Here is a 19,994-nt window from a genome sequence, read left to right as displayed (position 1 = left end):
TTCTAACAACCTCACTCTAGCCCTTGAGCTAAGAGGGACGCTGATTTCTTTCCTCAGATATAATATATATATATATAAACAATTTGAACCAAGGAAATTACAAAATAACTGAGGAATCTACAAAAAGGAGGATACCCTGAGGAAAGTAGTAAACGTAGCATTTTCAAGTATGAATTGCTTTTGGTTATAGTTACTTAAGCGTTTATCCTTAACCCCGAATCAAATCTCTTGAAGTACAAAATAATGATGATTCATATTTGTAACCATGATATTCAGAGACTTCAATTTAAATTTAATTAATAAACATATAAAAACATAATATTGCATGCATTCTCTCTATTTGTTTTTTCAGTAGAAAAAAAAAAGATTATCTATTAATAAAAATTGTTTACATATTCCCCGATGGGAGTGACAAACAACAAGGTCTGTGAGACGTGTGTGCGATGAGAGGGTACATTCGGCGGATGGGAAGGAGGACAGGCTCCATGTCCTCCCATTACGTTTGGCATACAGTTAGTTTAACGGTGTTGTGTGCGAAGTCTCAATCTCATCCATTCTCCTCGGGTTTGAGTGCTGGAGAGGTAAGCCGGTTTATGGCTCTTGTCGAGGTTCAGGCATGTTTTATTGTTGTGGTAGTACGGTGGTTCGTTGCTTGTGGTCCAAGATTTGTTCATCATTTTGGCTTCTCAGGCCCTAGGTTAATCTAGAAGAGGTGGAGGTCTCGCCGTTGTCACCTCCTCCACCGTGAACGGCTCACAAAAGTGTTAAGTTCATCTCCCACAGTCTGGTGCCTCTCCTTTGTCAGCGACTTAAGTGAATTTTGCATGGTAATTGGGTCGATTCTTATGCCTACTCCTACACAGCTTGCTAAATTTCTTCCTGAGTGTCATTTGTGTCTGGGAAGGTGTCTGAGTTTCTTGTCTGTCACGTTTCTTTTGGGTCTTCCTCTTTTTGTGGTCTCTCCCTGGATTCCTGAGCCTCATTGTTGGGCGAGTAGCAATTGGGTTCGGTGGTGGAAGGGCAGTCTAGAGATAATTGTTGTGGCTGGTAATTGGCTTGGGTTTGTTTCTTGTGGGCTTGCGCTCTAGTGTCAAGTTCTTCTGTTCGCGGCTCTATTCCTTGGTGCTCCCCCTGGTAGAGGAGAAGCAAAGGTCTATGGGTTTGCTTGTAACTCTCTAGTTTGGTGATAGGTGGTTGTCAGCCTGGTGGAGTAGACGTTTGGTGGATAAGTCGGGGTTGTCTTTGGCCCTGCTACAATTTCGGCTAGTTGGGTGGTCCGTTACTCGTTTGTGAGGTGTTTCTTTGGGCCTGCACCATGAGACCCGTGCCACATCACTCCTGCTCCCAACCCAAGCGGACAAGAGGTTCATCCAACTAGGAAGGATGTAGTGCAGAGGAGATGGTGACGCTGAAAGGTCGTATTATGGAGTGTTCCAAGCAGGGTGGCTGAGCTGCTGGGGGTGTGGTTTGTGTGGCGTCGGGAGTCCGTGGTGGCAGAGGTGGTGTGAGAGTTGGGGGCGGGGTGGTCGTGCAGCTGGTGGTGGCCAGAAAGCCAGAGTGGTTCATGAGGTTGGAGTAGGTGTCCAGGATCGGAATTGTCGGTCGAGGTGTGCAGGAGATGCTAGCAGGCAGAATTGCTCTGACATCTGTCGTGATTTGCTTCAGTCTATTCTGGATCGCCTGGAAGTTTATGATTGTGCCAGAAAGGAAGAAAACAAGGTTGTCATTGCTACGCTCAATCAATTGCATTATTTTCAATGCCATGTCCGAGAAAGGATTGTGGTGGTGTGGCAAGGTCAAAATCTGCTATCTAAAAAGGTGGAGAAGCTAGAAACGTGGTTGGCTCACTTCGAGCAGCATGTACAATGTACTTATCGTCCCCCTCCCCCTCCAAGGACTAAGCCAGACAATCCAGCTTCCATCACTTCTGACAATTGAGCATGGTTACAGGTGTTCTTCTAGTTTTGCTGGTCTTTTGGTGCTTTTGGCCTGTTAAGCTTTGGACTATTCCTTTAGTTTTGTTTTTGTTTCTTTGTCATATGGTGTTAGCATTAGTCAACAAACCCGATGGGGGTGAGACTACTTGCATTTTTCTATCTATGTACTTTTCTTTTGATGAATGAATAGAACCTTGATTTACAAAAAAAAAATGTTTACATATGTTTATTTGATCAAGTCCTTCTAACATCTATCACTGTGATTGCCCAGATAGACTGATATGACACCATATGTCCCAATGGTTGATTAACAAAATTAATTATGTCACAATATCACCTTCATAACCAGCATAATCCTGTTTACAATATCACCAACAGTTTACCAAAATAAAAGTACCATCAAACTATTAGCCCATCTAGATACTGTATAAGATAAATTTATGAGAAGAGCACCATAAAAGTATGCCTTCATCTATATCAAGTATAGAAAAAAATTCCAAATCCATGAAAGCAGTTGTTGATGTATGCACTTGTAGTTGATCTCTCTAGGAGGATAACAATAGCCACCTTTTGATAATGCATCTGTGAACCCATTTTGCTCCCAAAATATACAAAAAAAAAGACAACCTATCAAATATCCCAATCAGAATTTTTATCTTGTGCATTCAAAATGTAAGCGCGGGGGATTAAAGGAAATCTCGTCCACAACTCATTGAATGACCGCTTTTGAGTCACCAAATACATCCATATCCTTGATGGATAACCAGTTACCACAAAATAAAACACCCCGTAGTGCAATAATCTTTTCCTGCGTGTTAGTACCCAAACCACTAAACCAGCTGAAATGATAGAAGTGTCCAAGCTTAATGACAATGAAAGCACCACTCCACGTTTGTCCCCATTTGACGCCCCGCCAAAAATCCTACAAGATATCGCGCGCTCTCTCTATATGATCAATGCTATGCATATATATTAAAAATTAAATTATAAAAAATTATAAACATATCAAAGAAAAATGCCAATCACATATATATGCAGCCATACACACACACACACACACTTTCAAGTATTGATGATTATACTCGCGAACAACTAAGTGTCAAGCGTGCATGAGTCGTCTAAAGCCTCTCTACGTACTTAAGTTATTAAGTGACTTTTATGATTTTTTCCAAACTTAGGAAAAGCACAATGATTAATTAATTAATTAATGTTGGTTATTGAGCTAAGGTTTTCTAAAGCAAAGTGAATTAGATTAAATCTCTACCGTTGATCTCAAGTGGGTCAAGATGTAACCCTAGCCATCTATCATTTTGGAGATTACGGTTAGGGTTTAGCTCAATGAGAAATTATAAAACAAAGCCTAAGGAGAGGGGAAAGACACATCAAATCATTGTAAGAGTTTCTCAAGTGAAGAGTGAGAGACTCAAGGCTAAGGAGAAGAAACGTTGCAACTGAAAATTCTAATGAGAGAAAACTTGTGGAGGTCGAGATCTTGAAAAATTGAATTTGCAAAGGAGCCGACATCCAACTAGGAGGCTTGTGTAAGGGGCTATACAAGTCATGACCTAGTTGAGGACAAGAGATTCATCCAATGCACAAGTTGTACAAGGCTAGGAGGGAGGAGGTCGAATTGCAGATTGGGAAAAATGAATTTTTCAGGGGCCAGATTTTCTAGAGGACCGAGTTTTTCCAAGGGGTCAAGATTTCTAGGTTCCATTTGTTGTTTAACTTCTGTAATTCTTTGTGGGCCATTTTCCCTGTATGGGAGCCCTTATTTATTCTAAGTAATATGAGTGAAGGATAAATTGGAGGGTTTAAAATTTTGTTGTGTGATTTATTTTCTACTTGTGCTTCTAATGCATATTTATAGTTATTACCATTGTATCTTTCATTTAGCGATTCGGAAATTAATTTACTCGGTTAAAATATTTTTTGGGGTATAAAATATTGCTAGGAATGTAAATCTAATCTAGTATATAGGAAATTTAACGTCAAGGAAATCAAAATGATGCATATATATATTTGAAAAACCTTGCGAGGAAATGCAAACATATATATATATATATATATATATATAGAGAGAGAGAGAGAGTTGCCAATAATCTAGCTCGTTGCACAAGTTCATTAGTTCCATTCCCTTGATGTAAAGCACAATAGTCTACATCATCCACTTAAAAATATTGTCGAATAAGAGGAAGCATTGGTCAACACTTGACTTTTTTAAAACAATTTGGGAGCCAAAATTGGCAAGTCAGCCCATACATAAGAACCAAACAAATTATGGGTTTCCAACATCCATTGGCATGAGTATCATGACTCAAACGAAGTACCATGCTTATATGAAATGAAAACTTGGGGTTGCCAAGAAAGTGCCATGGCAAGAAGGCAAATGCACAAGTGAAATGCCTTGCAAAGAACAAGCAAAATGGTGAGAGGAAGAACAAAGAGAGAACGGTCGCATAAGGGAGTGCTCAATGAGAAGACAAAAATATTTCAAATAAGAGGAAGCATTGATCAACACTTACACTAGGTACCATCCTTGGATTAGGGAAACGTGTCTTGGGGTTATCCAAGCAGTCATTCCACAAAATATATATATATATATATGCAAAATATTATATTCAAACTTAATGATCAATTTTGTCAAACTTTTTTTCGCAAAGGGGATTTATCTCGAACCTTAATGTTATCAAATCAAAACACAAACACACCCTTGAATGGAGTGACAAGGAGGCATGTTGACGAGGCATTTATTGCAATAAGTAGATGTAGTGCATGTAGTGTTGATGAGGTGGAGGGTCTTGCGATGGAAATTTCAAGCTCATTTCAGATGGGTGTAGACAAGATCGAGGAAACGTAGTGGTGTGAAGAGATGATGAAGGCACACATGGAAGGACTTGGTCCGCATCATGAAAGTTCGTAGCTTTTAAACATGACTAGTAGGACATTTTATTGCCTATTTCTAAAATACCCTCAAGAGACTCCAAGGTTAACACCATAGCTTTGTGTCTCCATAGTCCCTCCATCCTAAGCAAATGATTTAACAATGGGAATGTCGACAAGGGGTAGTCATTAAAGGAAACAAGTATAGGCCTAGTTCTGAGCCCAAAAGCATGGCTTATCATGCTCCAATGCCAATTTTCAAGGCTAGGGATATCAACCATTAAGAATGGAGGCTCAAGCAAAGCCACCCAAAACTCATAACAAAGGTCAACCATTGAAGCCTAGGGGCCATGAGGGTGGTGCTACAAATCAATATTGCACCATAGGAAGTAAGAATTCATAAGCTTCCTAACAAACAAAAAGCCACTAACCATTCAACATTTGAACATGTTTGAGGATAAAGTTCGTGCAAGGAACAAAGCCACTCCCTGCGAGTCAACTAACAAATAGTTAGAAAAGACTATGCCAAACACAAGGATCTCCTAGGGCATAAGCACGCACTACTCTGTCATAATAGCCATGCACTGGCACATCAATGAAATGGTTTTGGCAAGCTCTTGAATTGTTTTTATTATTTAATTTTGGTTACCTCTATACAAGACTTTGTAGACTTTAGAGATGATTATGTTATTATCAATATTTATTTAAATCATGTAACAAAGTTGCAATTAACCACTACACTACTCAACCTCTTAAATTTTCATGATTTTCATCTAAGAGATCGACAGATAATCACACATTTCAACTCTCGATCATATAAAACAAAACAAAATCAAACAAGAACACAAACCAAGCGACTTAGCTTGCAGATCAACCTCTAAACCTACCCAAAGGGTCAGATTTGTTAGTGATGAGTGATGAATTTTTCATTAATGAGCAGGTTCCAATTCTTGTAGGGGCTTTTCCTAAAGCCATGAGGTCACATTGAGGTAGTGATCAAACATATGGTTGCACTGAAACAAATTATATTAAATGATTTTGTGACCCATGCACGCATAAGTGGATCAAGGCCCACCCCCATGTTCTTCAAATTTAAAGCCCAATAGGCTTGCTCAAGTGGTTGCTAGTTGTGAATAACAAGCAATGATTCTCAAAATTAAGTCCTTGGCTCAGTTACTCTTAAATATGTAGGTTTCACTAGATGTCCATGTCAGATCCACGTACAATAATTTACAAGGTCCACTTTACACTAGGTGTGATCCTCAAACTGAGAGGAAGTGCCAAAATTTTCACGAACATATATTTTCCAAGATTTAAACAAATTTTTCCAAAACGTAAACGCTATAAAATATAAATTAAAGAACAAATGGGTGCACATTTAAAAGGAAAAACAAAAAAGGACACTAATCCTACGAGGACTTTCCAAGATTTTTACTCATTGGCAAGTTTGACTCGAGAACCCCATTAAAAAACTTGGCGGGAGCCTTTCTATAATCCAGACTGGAAAAAATGGACATTCCCCTCTGCTTTTCCAGGGTTTTCGTCTACTAGTTTTAGTATCCAAACTTTTGCCAAATCCAAATCAAACTCTCAATCTCTCACCTTGTCGACCCTTTAGCGAAACCGAGTTTTGTAGCATTGAACCGTTTTTAGTTTTATACTCACGTGCATTTGCAAATACTATATAGACCTCGGTATCAAAAAATTGCACCACAGCATTAAACATGAAGTATTTGCGCTGTATATATTTTTCGTCTGAAGATTTCTAACTTGGGATTATTGAATCACATATAACACAAGTTAGAGTGGCGAAAGAAACTAGCAAAAGATCAGATCATGACAGAGATCATCTCAGTATCTTTAGATCGGTTCTGTACATATATTGCTGCATATAGAATCCGGAGGCATCAAACCTCTGCTTATCCAAATTCGGTTTCTACAAAGTAGAACACCGCGTTTAGGGAAGGATCAGGCACTGATCATCATGTGTCAGTTTCGATCCCTGAAAATGCGATGATCACAGATGCTAGGGTTTACTAAACACGCTGAATATTTTTTCTGCACCGAAAGAATATCGTTGTGTCTTTTGAAATTTAATGTGTCTTAGGGGATGGAAACATAGAGAAATGAGAGAACCCGCCAAGAGAAAGCATAAAGCAGAGGTTCATGGAATTACATACCTAGTGTCCCAAGCAATGTTCCGGATCTCCCTTCGATTGTGCCCAGGTGCCTAATCTTCTTTCGCCACTAGGCCAACAAGAGTTGGTTGAATCTCAATGAACCTCTTCGGCTTTATTACAGTCCTTTTATCACATGGTGCCACTAATATTGATGTTGGTGGGCCCTCTATAATATGAGTTTGTTATGGACATGACGCCCTACGGACGGACTTATATTGACAAATTCGCTTGTTTTTAAGGTTGAGTGGTCTTTTTTTGTTTTGGCCCCCTAATAGGGAAAATATCGTCCATTTTTAAATTGAAAATTTAAGTTTGAGTTTATCAGTGTAAGAAGAGTTTATTGATTTGAAATATATATATAATAATTAATTGTGGAAAATTTTAGAGATTAATATTTATAAATAGATTAAATTTTATTTTTAGGTATTTATTAATTTTTATTTTTTAAATTATTGGTTAAATTTTAAAATGTAAAATTATTTTAGTTTAAAATGTTTATTTTTTCTAAATTTATATAAAATTATTATAAAAATTAATATTTCTATAAAAATATCGTCTAATATTTTATAATTTATATGTTGGGAATTAATAAAATTGCTAAAACTTCTAAATTTTAAAAACAAAAATTTATATTTATTTATTTTTTTTTCTGTAGCACCCACGGGGGATTTGAACGAGTGACCTATCACAAGTAGTGCTTTAATAGTACACCCATTCACTGTCAATCCAAAGCCTAGTGAGCTATATTTATTTATTCATACTTATTGTAAAAGATAATTGAATAGTTATTTTAAAAGAAAATGAAATTTAAATCTTCTAACAAATAAAAAGTAAATTAATGTGAATAATTATCAATTGTAAATTAGATATTAACATCATCTTGATAACTCAATCTATTAGTTTTATCTTTTATATATTGGATATTATTATTATGTCGTATGTAAAACTTTCATAACTAAAAAATAATTGAGAAAACTTTTTATATCAATTATAATTATAATTTTTATATTTCTATTTTAGTCTTATTGTTTTCTAATTTTGACTTTTCTAATTTGTTTCTCGGTCTTTTCCTTGTTTTTCTTATTTCCAAGTCAATAGTCACCATTTATCAATAAGACTTCATTCTCTCCACACGAAGAAGAAGAAAAAAATAATAATAATAATAATATTAAAAAAAATAATAAATAAATAATGATACAACAATAAAATTTGAATATATCACAAAAATTAAAAAATCATTTGCTTAGTATTTAACATTAGCAAATATGTAAATACTTATAGTCAAAGTATAACTAATACAAAATCAATGTTCCATATGATTGATATAGTCTTTGCATGAACTAATAAATAAGGGTGTAGTATAAGTTATAGACAAAATGGTCTTTTTCACAACATTTAAAAACTTGAGTTTAAGTTGTTTAATCTATAGAATTTGAGTGTCCCAATGTTTTTCAAGGTGTTGAATCCATTTAGGCATTCAAAAATGTATTTTAAACAACAAAAAATCACATTGTTGTTTGACATTGTATCCCTGGATTTTGTGAAAAAAAAATTATTTCGTCTATAAGTTAGACTGCACCATAAATAAGCAAGTATTAGGTTCATTTAAATAATTAAATTTTACCTTAGCTGGTGGCCAGTGGGCGAGCAGACAAACCCTGTTGACCGGCCGGCCAACGACAACGATTGGCGATATATATATACATACAACGACCTGCGACGAGAATTGAACCTGCCTGGTGGATTCGCTGGCATCGACACATTTCAAATAACGTGCCAAAATACCAAACGGGAACCGACACCAAAATTACAACAACAAGCGGGTTGGGCGGAGGGTCAACCCTGCGACCTCCGCTAAGTCAAAAGCCCCCACATGTTACCGCCACCAACGCACCAACGGTGCCATGTTGGTGGTAACGTCGACCCACATATATTTAAGTCTCTTCAAACCTAGCACTAAGGAGGAGGTCGCATGGCAGATCAGGAGCCACATAACCTAACACAAGACCTGTGTGCATAAGAATCGAGGTAATAGAATATTCGCATGTATTACTATAGGGAATCTTACAGGGAATCTAAAAGATTCCCTAAAGCTCCATAGGCCAACTGCACAGAACAGGGTCGACTTTATAGTCATTTTTACAAATTTTCACCATGAATCCAACTGTGCAATCTGTTTCTTTAGCAGAGATCTAAATTTTCAGGCCATCCTCAGAAGTGGAGGTATAAGGTGTCATTTTTTAATTCTTGAAATTTGATTTCACTGCCAATTAATGAAAAAGGCCTCCCCACATTGAGCAGGGCTCGGAGACATAGCCCACACTAGGTGAACTCGTTATCAAGTTGTTTGCATGCCTTTGATCACATGGTTGCTTTTGATTTCCGCTTCTTTTCTGTGTATGTTTCACTTGGTTACATGATCTTTCAAAATGCAATTTTGTATGCATCCTTGGAGTAAAAGATCTGGATCAATTTTGGTATTAGAGTAAGTCTTCTTGATGCGAGTTGCATGAGTGAATGATAACCAGGAACAAGCTCCAAAAAGGTGAAGGAAAACTCAAATCCTTTGATCCCAAAGCGGGGAACGCAGCACGAAGGCGGGAAATGGTAGATGAAGAAGCTCAAATGGAGGAAGAGCCAATTTATCACAAGATCTTCTTCACCATGGTAGAAAAAGTGGAAAAATTGTTTGCAGAATATGAGAAGACAATAAAGCCCGAGAAGAAAGAGTTAGTTGATCATGCCTCGGTAAGCCATGGAGGTGAAGAAGAAGAGACCCCTCCCTTCCATCTTATAGTGACAGTTATTTTTCTTCCTCTTCTCATCATTCTAACAGCATCATAGGAATGCATCTAAAAACCCATTTTTAAGCAAAATGTAAAGTTTGATTTGCCCACTTATAATGGAGAATGTAACACAGAGAAGTTAAACAATTGGATTAAACATGTCGAGGTATATTGTCGGATTCAACAAATCGAGGAAGATGAGGCTAAGATCTAATTAGTGTCTCTTCGGCTGAGTGGCACCACTCTCGTCTGGTGGGAGAGCAAGTTGCAGAAAGGTAGAAAAAACTTGGGTAATCTCCTTTCTTCTTGGTCTAATTTTGCTTCTGCATTAAAAGATCAATTCTATCCTTTGGGGACAAAGGCTTTAATGGAATGGAAATATTTGAGACAAGGAAAGGGCCAAAATGTACAAAGATTCACATAAGAGTTTAGAAAACAAGCTTTAAATTTGGGCATTTCACTTGATTCACCAAAAAATGTAACAAAGTATATTGGTGCTTTACATAGCTACATCAAGCATTCTTTGTTATTATTTGAGCCTACTACTATTAATGCATCCAGTGTGAATGCCACTCACCTTGAAAGCAGGGGAAAGAATGACAAAGAGGATCAACCAAGAAATCATCTTTCAAACTTGGAAATTTCAAAGGAAAAGGCAAGGAAAAGGACAAGAAGGTAGCTAAAGCCAAGAAAGAAGAAGGAGCAAAGCCATATTGCACACATTGCAAGAAGGAAGGCCATGATGATGAATATTGTTGGAAGTTGAATCTAGATTTGAAGCGAAAGAGATTTGGTGGAAAGGGGAAAAAAAAAGACGGTGGCAACTGTGTAGCAGGACCTTGGATCTGACTCTGATAACGAGATACAAATCACAACAGTGGGCATACAAGGTAACCCTTCTCTTCAAGCTAATGAAAATTTTTAATTGCATGTGAGTACAAGTTCTTCAAATGAGTCTCTTAGTAATGAACGAAAGAGGACTAAATTGTTTCGCGTTAGTGTTGTGATGAAACATACTAAAGTGGAAACCTTGTTTTATCTAGGTTCACAAGTAAACTTGGTTTCATAATCTTTGGTTAAGAAACTAGGGTTGGAGACCAAGCCTCATCCAAAACCCTACACTCTTGGTTGGGTGTGTGACAAAGCCAAATTACATGTAACCAAACAGTGTAGGGCTAGATTTGTGATTGCATCCAAACTAGTAGATGAGGTTGAACTTGATGTTGTACCTTTGGATATTTGTAGCATTGTATTGGGGAGTCCATATTTGTATGACAAGAAAGCAGTTTTCTTTCGCCATGAAAACAAGTATCATCTCACGAAAGATGAGGTGGAATAAATTGTTAGATCTCATCGTGCCAAGATCAGTGCAAGTCTTGTAAGTGCGGGTTAGATGAAGAGATTGATCAATTCCATCAAAGGTGTATGCTCATGGTTGTGAGAGCAAACGATGCTGAGACAACTGAAGCTTTCCAAGGTTGTGATCCCACTCATAAAAAAGAAATGTATGAAATTGTTTCTAACTATAACATAATTTTTCAAGAACCAAGTGGGTTGCCTCCAAAGCGTGAGATCCAACATGAAATTCACTTGCAACAAGATGCTCCTTTACCAAATATTGGTATGTATAGGTTGTCAACCATTGAGATGGAGGAGATAAAGAAACAAGTGCAAGAATTGTTGAACCAAGGGGTCATAAGGCCAAGTTCTTCTCCATGCGACTCACCCATCATGTTGGTGCCAAAGAAGGATGACACATGGAGGATGTGCGTGGACTACAAGGAACTCAACAAAATAACGATGAAGAATCGACACCCTATCCCTCGCATTGATGATTTATTAGACCAATTGAAAAATGTTATCTATTTCACAAAATAGGACTTGTGCAGTGGCTATCATTAGGTTAGGATTGCATAACAAGATGTATGGAAGACTGCATTCAAGACAAGATAGGGCTTGTTCGAATTGTTGGTGATGCCATTCGGATTGTGCAATGCTCCAGCCACATTCATGAGGATGATGAATGACATTTTTAGACCCTTTCTTGATGATTTTGTACTTGTGTATCTTGATGACATTCTTGTTTCCAACAGAACATGGGAAGATCATGTGAGTCATGTTAAAAGGTGCTTGATGGTTTGCAAAAAGAAAAAATAATTGTCAAAATGTCTAAGTGTGAGTTTGGTAAGACCTCTTTGGTTTACTTGGGTCACATTGTTGGAGGTGGACAATTAAAAATAGATCGTTCTAAAGTTGATGTGATTGTGAAGTGGCCTAAGCCCACCAATATTACAGACATGATTTTTGGGTGCAGTACAATATTGGAGAAGATTCATTGCCAATTTCTCCGTCATCGCATCCCCCTTGCATGCCTTGATGAGTGTGAAGCAAACCTTTCAGTGGGGAGGAAAGCAACAAAAATCCTTTGATACACTGAAAGCGAAGACCGGTACCGCACCAATTTTGGCTTTACGTGACCTCCAACAGCCTTTTGAGATCGAGATAGATGCCAGTGGGTACACCATAAGAGTCGTGTTGATGCAACAAAGGAAACCTGTATGTTACCTTCCAAAGACATTCTCCCAAGATGTTATGAACTATCCCACATATGACAAGGAGTTGTATGCCTTGGTCCAAAGCGTGAAGAAGTGGAATCACTGTTTGATTGGCAAGGAGACCATCATTCATACCGATCACCAGCCCTTGCAATACCTCCAGTCGCAACCCAAGCTTCAACAAGCACATAATTTTAGATGGATGGGGTTTCTTCAGAAATTTCACATGGTAATAAAATACAAGAAGGGCACTAACAACAAAGTGGCAGATATGCTTTCTCGCCCTCATATTTCTGCATCTATTGTTTTACAAAATGCCTCTTTATCTTTTGAAAGTTATGTTGAACAATATGTTGATGATGAATATTTTAAGGAGATTTATGCAAAGATGACTCATGGATCGTAGGTAGACAATTACCATTTGCAAGGAAAATTGTTGTACCACCTTAGCAAACTTTGTATCCCAGCCAATGAAAGAATACATGTAATCAAAGAGGCACATACATCTCTTGTGTCAGGTCATTTTGGTGTAGGGAAAACTTTGTGTCATTTGCAGAGGTTTTGTTATTGGCCTCACATGAAAAGCATTGTAACAAGATATGTAAAGGGATGTGTGTTGTGTTCATTTTGCAAGCCCACTAATAGAAAATTGGGGCTCTACACACCACTCCATGTTCTAAGTCATCCATGGGAAAGTGTGTCAATGGATTTTGTTGGCGGTTTGCCTTTGTCTAGGAGAGGTCATGACTATTTGTATGTCGTTGTGGATCGATTTAGTAAAATGTGTGTCCTAATGCCTTGTAAAAAGCAGATCACTGCAGAGCAGACTTCTCATCTCTTCTTCCAATTTGTATGGGTCCACTTTGGGTTGCCCACATCCATAGTATCTGATCGAGACTCTCGTTTCCTTGGGGAGCTCTAGACTAGTTTATGGAGAATGATGGACACTAAGCTGAAGAGGAGTACGAAATTTCATCTGCAGAATGACAGGCAAACAAAGGTTGCCAACCGCATAGTGATACATTTACTCCAGGGCTATTGTTGCAGGCATCCCAAGTTGTGGGACGATCAATTTCCTTATGTACAACATGCATACAACAGCTCAATGCATTCACCCACTCAGAGCTCACCGTTCAAGACATGCTTTGGATATTTTCCAAAGGATCCCTTAGACATGGTCTTTGTGAGAGATGAAGATTCTAGTGAGAAAAATTACAAGGACAAAGCATGGAAGTTCATCAAGTGAATTTAGATGATTCACCAAGCAGTGTAGGAGAAATTAGATAATAGTCAAGCTCAATAAAAGGCTCGACATGACAAGCACTAGGTTGATAACCAGTTTCAGGTTGGAGACAGGGTGTAGCTCCACATCAACAAAGTTAGAATGAAAGGGGAGGGAAAGATGTTGACACCAATCCGATATTGTCCTTTCACCATATTAGAGAAAATTGGAGACAATGATTTTCATCTCAATTTTCCAGCCTACATGCAGATGTACTCAATGGTGAATGTTGAAAACTTGAAGCTTTATGAGCCTCCTTTGATCATGGACACCGAAGAGGTTGGACAGGTTCCTACAATGGACGATTTTTCACTTGAATACTTGGACAAGCTACTTGAGGATATCATTCTTTACATGAGAACTAAGACTTCATCACAGGAAGACATGGAGTACCTTCGTATTGGTTTCAAATGAATGCATCCAAGTAAGGCCCATTGAATCGAAAAGGAGAAAGTGAAGGAGAAATTCCCTCACTTGCCAATTGAATGATAAATATTTTGGAAACCTAAAAGCTCATTAGTGAGGAGGAATGATCTAGGAGGATCCTAAATGTCCAAATTTTCAAAATCCTCAATCCAACATCATATGAAGAAGTTCATGCTTGCTGAAGTTTTTTGGAAACAACTAAAATTTTTGTAGGTAAGACCCACAGGGACCCTTGGCATGCTGACGATAATAGTACGAATGTGGATGTTAGATGTACGGATGATGAGATCATCATGGTGATGTGGTCGTATGAATGAAGGAGAGCCAACCAAAGCGTGACATGTGGTAGCGTAATCAACATCATTGGATTTCCTTGAGGAGGCAACAATTTGGACCTTTTTGGTGGTCGACGAATTTGTCACTTGTTTAAAATGTCCAGCGACCCTTAAAAAATTGGCGGAAAACCAGGTTGGCGTAATATTAAAATAATAATTTTACAAATTTAGGCCACCAATAGGCGGGCGGTCAAACCCCTTCGAACGAAGGTCGACCGGCCAACGACAAGTGACTTGATTCTAGTATCCTTGGCTAAGAATGAAATCATCTCTAACTTGAGCTGGGACTATACATTATTTAGTGATATCTACAATTTAGAGGCAGACATGGCAGTGTTAGTGAGTGTGGAATACATCATATCACTTGTTTGTTTGTGCAGGTCCATCTAGTTTATGGGATGAATATGGTGTGCACCAAAAGTGAACACAGATTCCTTGTAATCTCCAGGTGACCTGGGAACTGGTACTTTGGCTTCGAGAATTGTTATCTATGTTTTTTCCTTCTCTGAGTCGAATGGTGATAGTAATATGTTCTAAGATACATTTGTTTGTTTCCAGAACTGCGTTTAAGTGTAGCCTTTTAGCATTTCATTCCTTTGCTTAATTGCCTTGTATTTGGCAAAAATTTTGGGCTCAGCAGTGTCTTGGGCAAAATCGACTGTCTTTGGTGTCTGTGGAGGATCTGTGGAAGTAGATGAAGACAATGATCCTATGAAGATATCCTCCTCTCTTCTAGACACATGAGGACCTATCTTTACAATAGTTTGTTGTTCTTCTATGTCCTGCTGAAAAACATTTACAGAGTTGGTTTTTTGCTTCTTTGTATAAACTAGGAAATCTTTTGCTCCTATTTCTATCATAGGGAAAGATTATTCTTCTCTTCCTCTCTTCTCCTGCAATGTTTGAGTGGCTATAATAGAGAAAACTTGCTCCTCTACCTCCTGCAATGTGTTTTCCACCCATTGAGTTTGGTTCATATACTACTCGATTTCTGGTCGAGGAGTATGTGAATAAGGTGTGGTCTTTTGCTCCACCCTTAGCTTTGAGATCAAGCCAAAAGGGTCATAAGACTAGGTGAAACTCAATTTAAAGTTCATTTGCTTTAGCAACAAATTAGCTTCCTCACCAGCTGATCTGGTATCGCAGACAATAGGTCCTGCTTTGGCTTTAATCTTGAACTCGGCCTTCTTCTTAGCTGCCAAGAAATGTAGATCATCCATGTTAATCATATATCGAATGTACTCTAATGATAAAAGTCTCATAGGCACAAATTTGGGCAATTTGTAGGGTGGCAGCTCACACCCATATATCTGAATTTTTGTGTAGGTCTGGTAAAGATACCAGTCCCCTATCTTTACTTGATCACTAAGATGTAGAATCTTCTGAATGTCTTCACCTATCCTGGGCTCCACATCACTATGTAGGAGACATACCAATGTGTATAAGAATTGGTCCACAAAGTCTGTGAAAGAGAATTCTATGGAATTCCTTCTCACCAAGGATGTCCATTGTATGACTGATTGAGCATTACCCTGCTCATCCATCTTCTGCAAGGTGAAAGGGAATCTGTCCGTTTATTGATAAATAAACATGTGCACTAAAACAAAGGAGTATTTCAAATCTCCCTTTGTAGAAAATTTGATAAATTGATCATGCATAGCCTTTGCAATAAACTCATTGTAATTAAAAATGACCAGTTTCTCACCAGTGGTGAAAATTGACAGGAAGCCAACAATGGCCTCATCAACCCACTGGTCACAGTGATAACTAAGAATGTAAGAGATGATGGAAATAATCTACTTGGTTCCCTCAGGGTACACGGAAGATGAATATGGAGGGTTGATTTTTGGTAATTGGGCATCTTCAGGTAGAAAAACTTCAAATATCTTGGCTCTCTGGGGAAAAGTTAAATTCTTGTAGAGCTTTGTGAGAGAGTCTACTAATTGTAGCTTAGCTGACTCTGGGTTAGTTACCAGGAGAATTTGAGCAATGGCTTCAACTATGACAATTATCAAAACTTCACCATTGCGACTTACAATAGCTCTCTGAGAGGGGACATAACTCAATTGACACCATGAAACTAACTTAGGGAAAAAATGGGTCTGTGGGAACATGAACTAAGGTAGGGTGGACTCCCACAAATTAATTTCATCGCTTTGGTCAAGGAATTTATGCTTTAACCAACTGTGAAGTTTGAACAAGTCAAATTCACAGTTGGTTTCAACAATTTTATATTGCAGGTCCAATAAGGGTACATGATCTAAGTCTACAGGTGGGGGCATCATGGGGTTCTCTTCTGGTTTCTTTCCCTTTTCTTTGGGGAGTTTCATTTTAAGCACCATGATGAATTTATTGAGATGAGGAAAGGTCAGAGACTACTTGGAGTAGGAAAACGAGAGAGGAATGCAAAATTGGGTCCCTGATGATAGTTTGAAACAGTAATGGATGGGAAATTTAACCGGTCACTGTTGTGGCTTAAGAATCTGTAACCTGCTGCTGATCATACGACACGGTGAAAGAAAGAAGTTTTACGATTTTAGAGCGTTTATAGAGAGCAATTTCCCAATTAAATGTTTTACCGTTATCAAGAGTGGGTCCGTTGCACAGGGAATAAAAAGGAGTTAATACAATAACGACTTGTTGACATGGAGAGAGGGGCGCCAGATGGCAACATAAGGTTTGGATGAAGTGAGTCATCGAGATAAGTTTAATGGTCAAGAGTAGTCGCAGGAGTGGAGTCCGCAAGGGTGAGGTGGCAACGACCACATAGAGGGAAGGTAGGCTGACGTGGTAAGTATGGTGGGGTCAAAGATATGTCATGGAATGTAGGCACTGATGGAAGGTGAGGACAGGAGGTCCACGTGGCAGGTGTTGAGTGGAAGTGGAAGCGGCGGAAGTCAACAGTGGAAGACTTTTCGGGGCGGTGGGGGGGGGGGGGAGGGAGGTTTCGAAACGCCGAGAGGGTGGCACGTAGTAGGAACTTCAGACCCCCCCTTGGAAAAAGCAGAATTGAGCTTCGGGGGCCATAAAACATTCCCTCGTTGTTGTTCCGGGCAGGGGATGATCTCAGCCGTCTATCTTATTCTAAAGTGTGAACTTAGACTAAAATACACATTCCACACATTATTACAAACACGTTAAAGCGCGATTAACGCTTACTTAAGGCAAATTTAATCAAAAACTAATTTTTCCTTAAAACTATTTAGAAACAATTCAATGTTGCATTTGAACTAGCATAGCACATTTTTTATTGATTTTTTCTTATCGATTAATCATGATTAAACCAAGTGATTAATTTATTCACTAATCTAACCTATTTTATTCCTAGCCTAATAACAATTAAATAGTGTGATTAGCCCAAATTATTTCCAATTTTCCTTTTACCAAGTAGCATTTAAACAAGATGCACAGTTTATTCAAAAATTCTAAATGTAAACTAATGCAATACTGATTTTCCTTGGTGGCATTTAGATTTTCTCACCTAGGGGAACATTTTCACACATATTTTTTCTTTTTCTTTTCTTTCCTTTTTCATTTCTTTCTTTATTCTATTTTTCTATCGCCGACAATTTATTTTCTTTTTTCTTTTCATATATATATATATATATATATATATATATATATATATATATATATATATATATATATATATATATATATATATATATATATATATATATATATATATAGATACGTTATTCTTTTGGAAATAAATTTCAAACATTAAACATTATTTACATTTTTCAAATATAAAATCGTCACGTAAAAATAACTCCCCCGCTGAAATATAGGACCCTAATAGTGGCTCCAATGGGGAGGGCATCCTCCTTGTGAGGTGCCAAGAACACCGTAGATTCAGTAGCCCTGATCCATTGGGAATGCTGCAAAGATCTTCCAACTGAATTGTTTCACCTGTCCTTTATTCATATCTATGGTAACACATCAAATAGAAGCTCAGGGCATTTACTGCGGGCTTCAACTTATGTTGATACTCACCTACACTCTTGTAATATAAAAGTAAAATGGTATTTTACAAAGGTGATGAATGAATAGACTTACTCTGATAGGAAATAATGCTTAATATGCCTACCATTCACTCGTCCACCTGGAAGCTCTTCTCCATTCAAATTGATTAACATGAATGCATTGTTGCCCCCGGAAGCTTTAATCTTAAAAGGCCCTTTCCATAAGTTGTCAAATTTGCCATGTTTTCCTTTATCCTCATTTTTGGAATCTCATTTCAAAACAAGAACATTGAGTTGAAAATCATCTGTCGTAGTCCTTCTATCATAAATCCTTTTGATATTTCTTGAGTGACTTGTGTTTTATGATAGACTTCTTCCCTTGACTGTTGTAACTGAATAATATGATTTATCCTTCTTTGCATGTCATTGGTCTCCACTTGAGCTTCTTGCAGAAGTTTTAACACTGGAATTCCCAAAGAAGTTGGGAAAACAACATCTGTCCCATACACTATCTGGAATGGTAAATTTCCAATGGATTTCTTAGTAGTAACTATATCAACCTATATGCATTGATTAATTTTTTTCCATGACTTTTTGTTCTCCAACAATAATTTCTCGATAATGTTAACCAAACTTTTGTTTGAGGACTCAACTAACCCATTCCCCTGAGGGTAATAAGTAGCAGAGTGCCCTAACTTAATATGATATCTGTTACAAAAATCTATTATCTTTCTGTACTTGAAAGCAACAACATTATCAGTTATGATTTTACAAGTGCAGCCAAATCGAAACAATATATTTCCTTCTAGAAATTGGATGATAACAGGGTCAGTGGCTTGTCTAGTGGGAATGGCTTCTATCCATTTAGTAAAGTAGTATGCTGCTGTCAGAATCCATTTGTGTTGGCCCGAGGAACTGGGGTGGATTTCACCAATGAAGTCTAAACCCCATTGTTGAAAAGGGAATTATGCTGAAATTGCTTTCAAGGGTAGATGTAGCGGCTTTCTTTTACCTTCAAATATTTGGCATTGATGACAAGAGGTGACCTTTTTATGTACATCAGAGAACAAGGTTGGCTAGTAAAAACCAGCTCTAAGGAATTTCTTCTCGCCAAGGATGTCGATTGTATGATTGACTGAGCATTACCCAGCTTATCTATCTTCTGCAAGGTGAAAGGGGATTTGCCTGCTTGTTATAAATAAACATGTACACTAAAACAAAGGAGTATTTGAAAGCTCCTTATGTATAAAATTTGATAAACTAATCATGCATAGCCTCCACAATAGACTAGATGTAATTAAAAATGACTAGTTGCTCACCAGTAGTGAAAATTGACAGGAAGCCAACGATGGCCTCATCAACCCACTGGTCATAATGATAACTAAGAATGTAAGAGATGGTGGAAATAATCTGCTTGGTTCCCTCAAGGAACATGGAAGATGAATATGGAAGGTTGGTTTTTGGTAATTGGGCATCTTCAGGCAGAAAAACTTCAAAGATCTTCGCTCTTTGGGGAAAAGTTAAATTCTTGTAGAGCTTTATGAGAGAGACTAGTTATAGTGGCTTAATTGAATCTGAGATAGTTATTCAGAGCATTTGAGCAATGGCTTCAATTGTGATAGTTATCAAAATCTCACCATTGTGA

The 19,994-nt window shown here is 37.8% G+C and overlaps 1 protein-coding gene across 1 annotated transcript in view; it reads right to left on the bottom strand.

The window, feature by feature from the left end:
- Window positions 1-7,159, bottom strand: part of LOC149154739 (fumarate hydratase 1, mitochondrial-like) — a 178,545-nt gene extending 171,386 nt beyond the window's left edge. Inside the window, exon 1 of the mRNA XM_089440812.1 lies at window positions 7,001-7,159. The gene's annotated coding sequence lies outside the window, so the exon portion shown is untranslated. The remainder of the gene's footprint in view (window positions 1-7,000) is intronic.
- Window positions 7,160-19,994: the final 12,835 nt, after the last annotated feature.

Source organism: Pinus tabuliformis, chromosome 9 (genome assembly GCF_031772625.1).
Source record: "Pinus tabuliformis cultivar Carrire ecotype Pingquan chromosome 9, CPIR1, whole genome shotgun sequence".
Lineage (NCBI taxonomy): Eukaryota > Viridiplantae > Streptophyta > Pinopsida > Pinales > Pinaceae > Pinus > Pinus tabuliformis.
The sequence above is the reverse complement of the archived record's forward strand: the minus strand, read 5'-3'. Positions and strand labels throughout refer to the sequence as shown.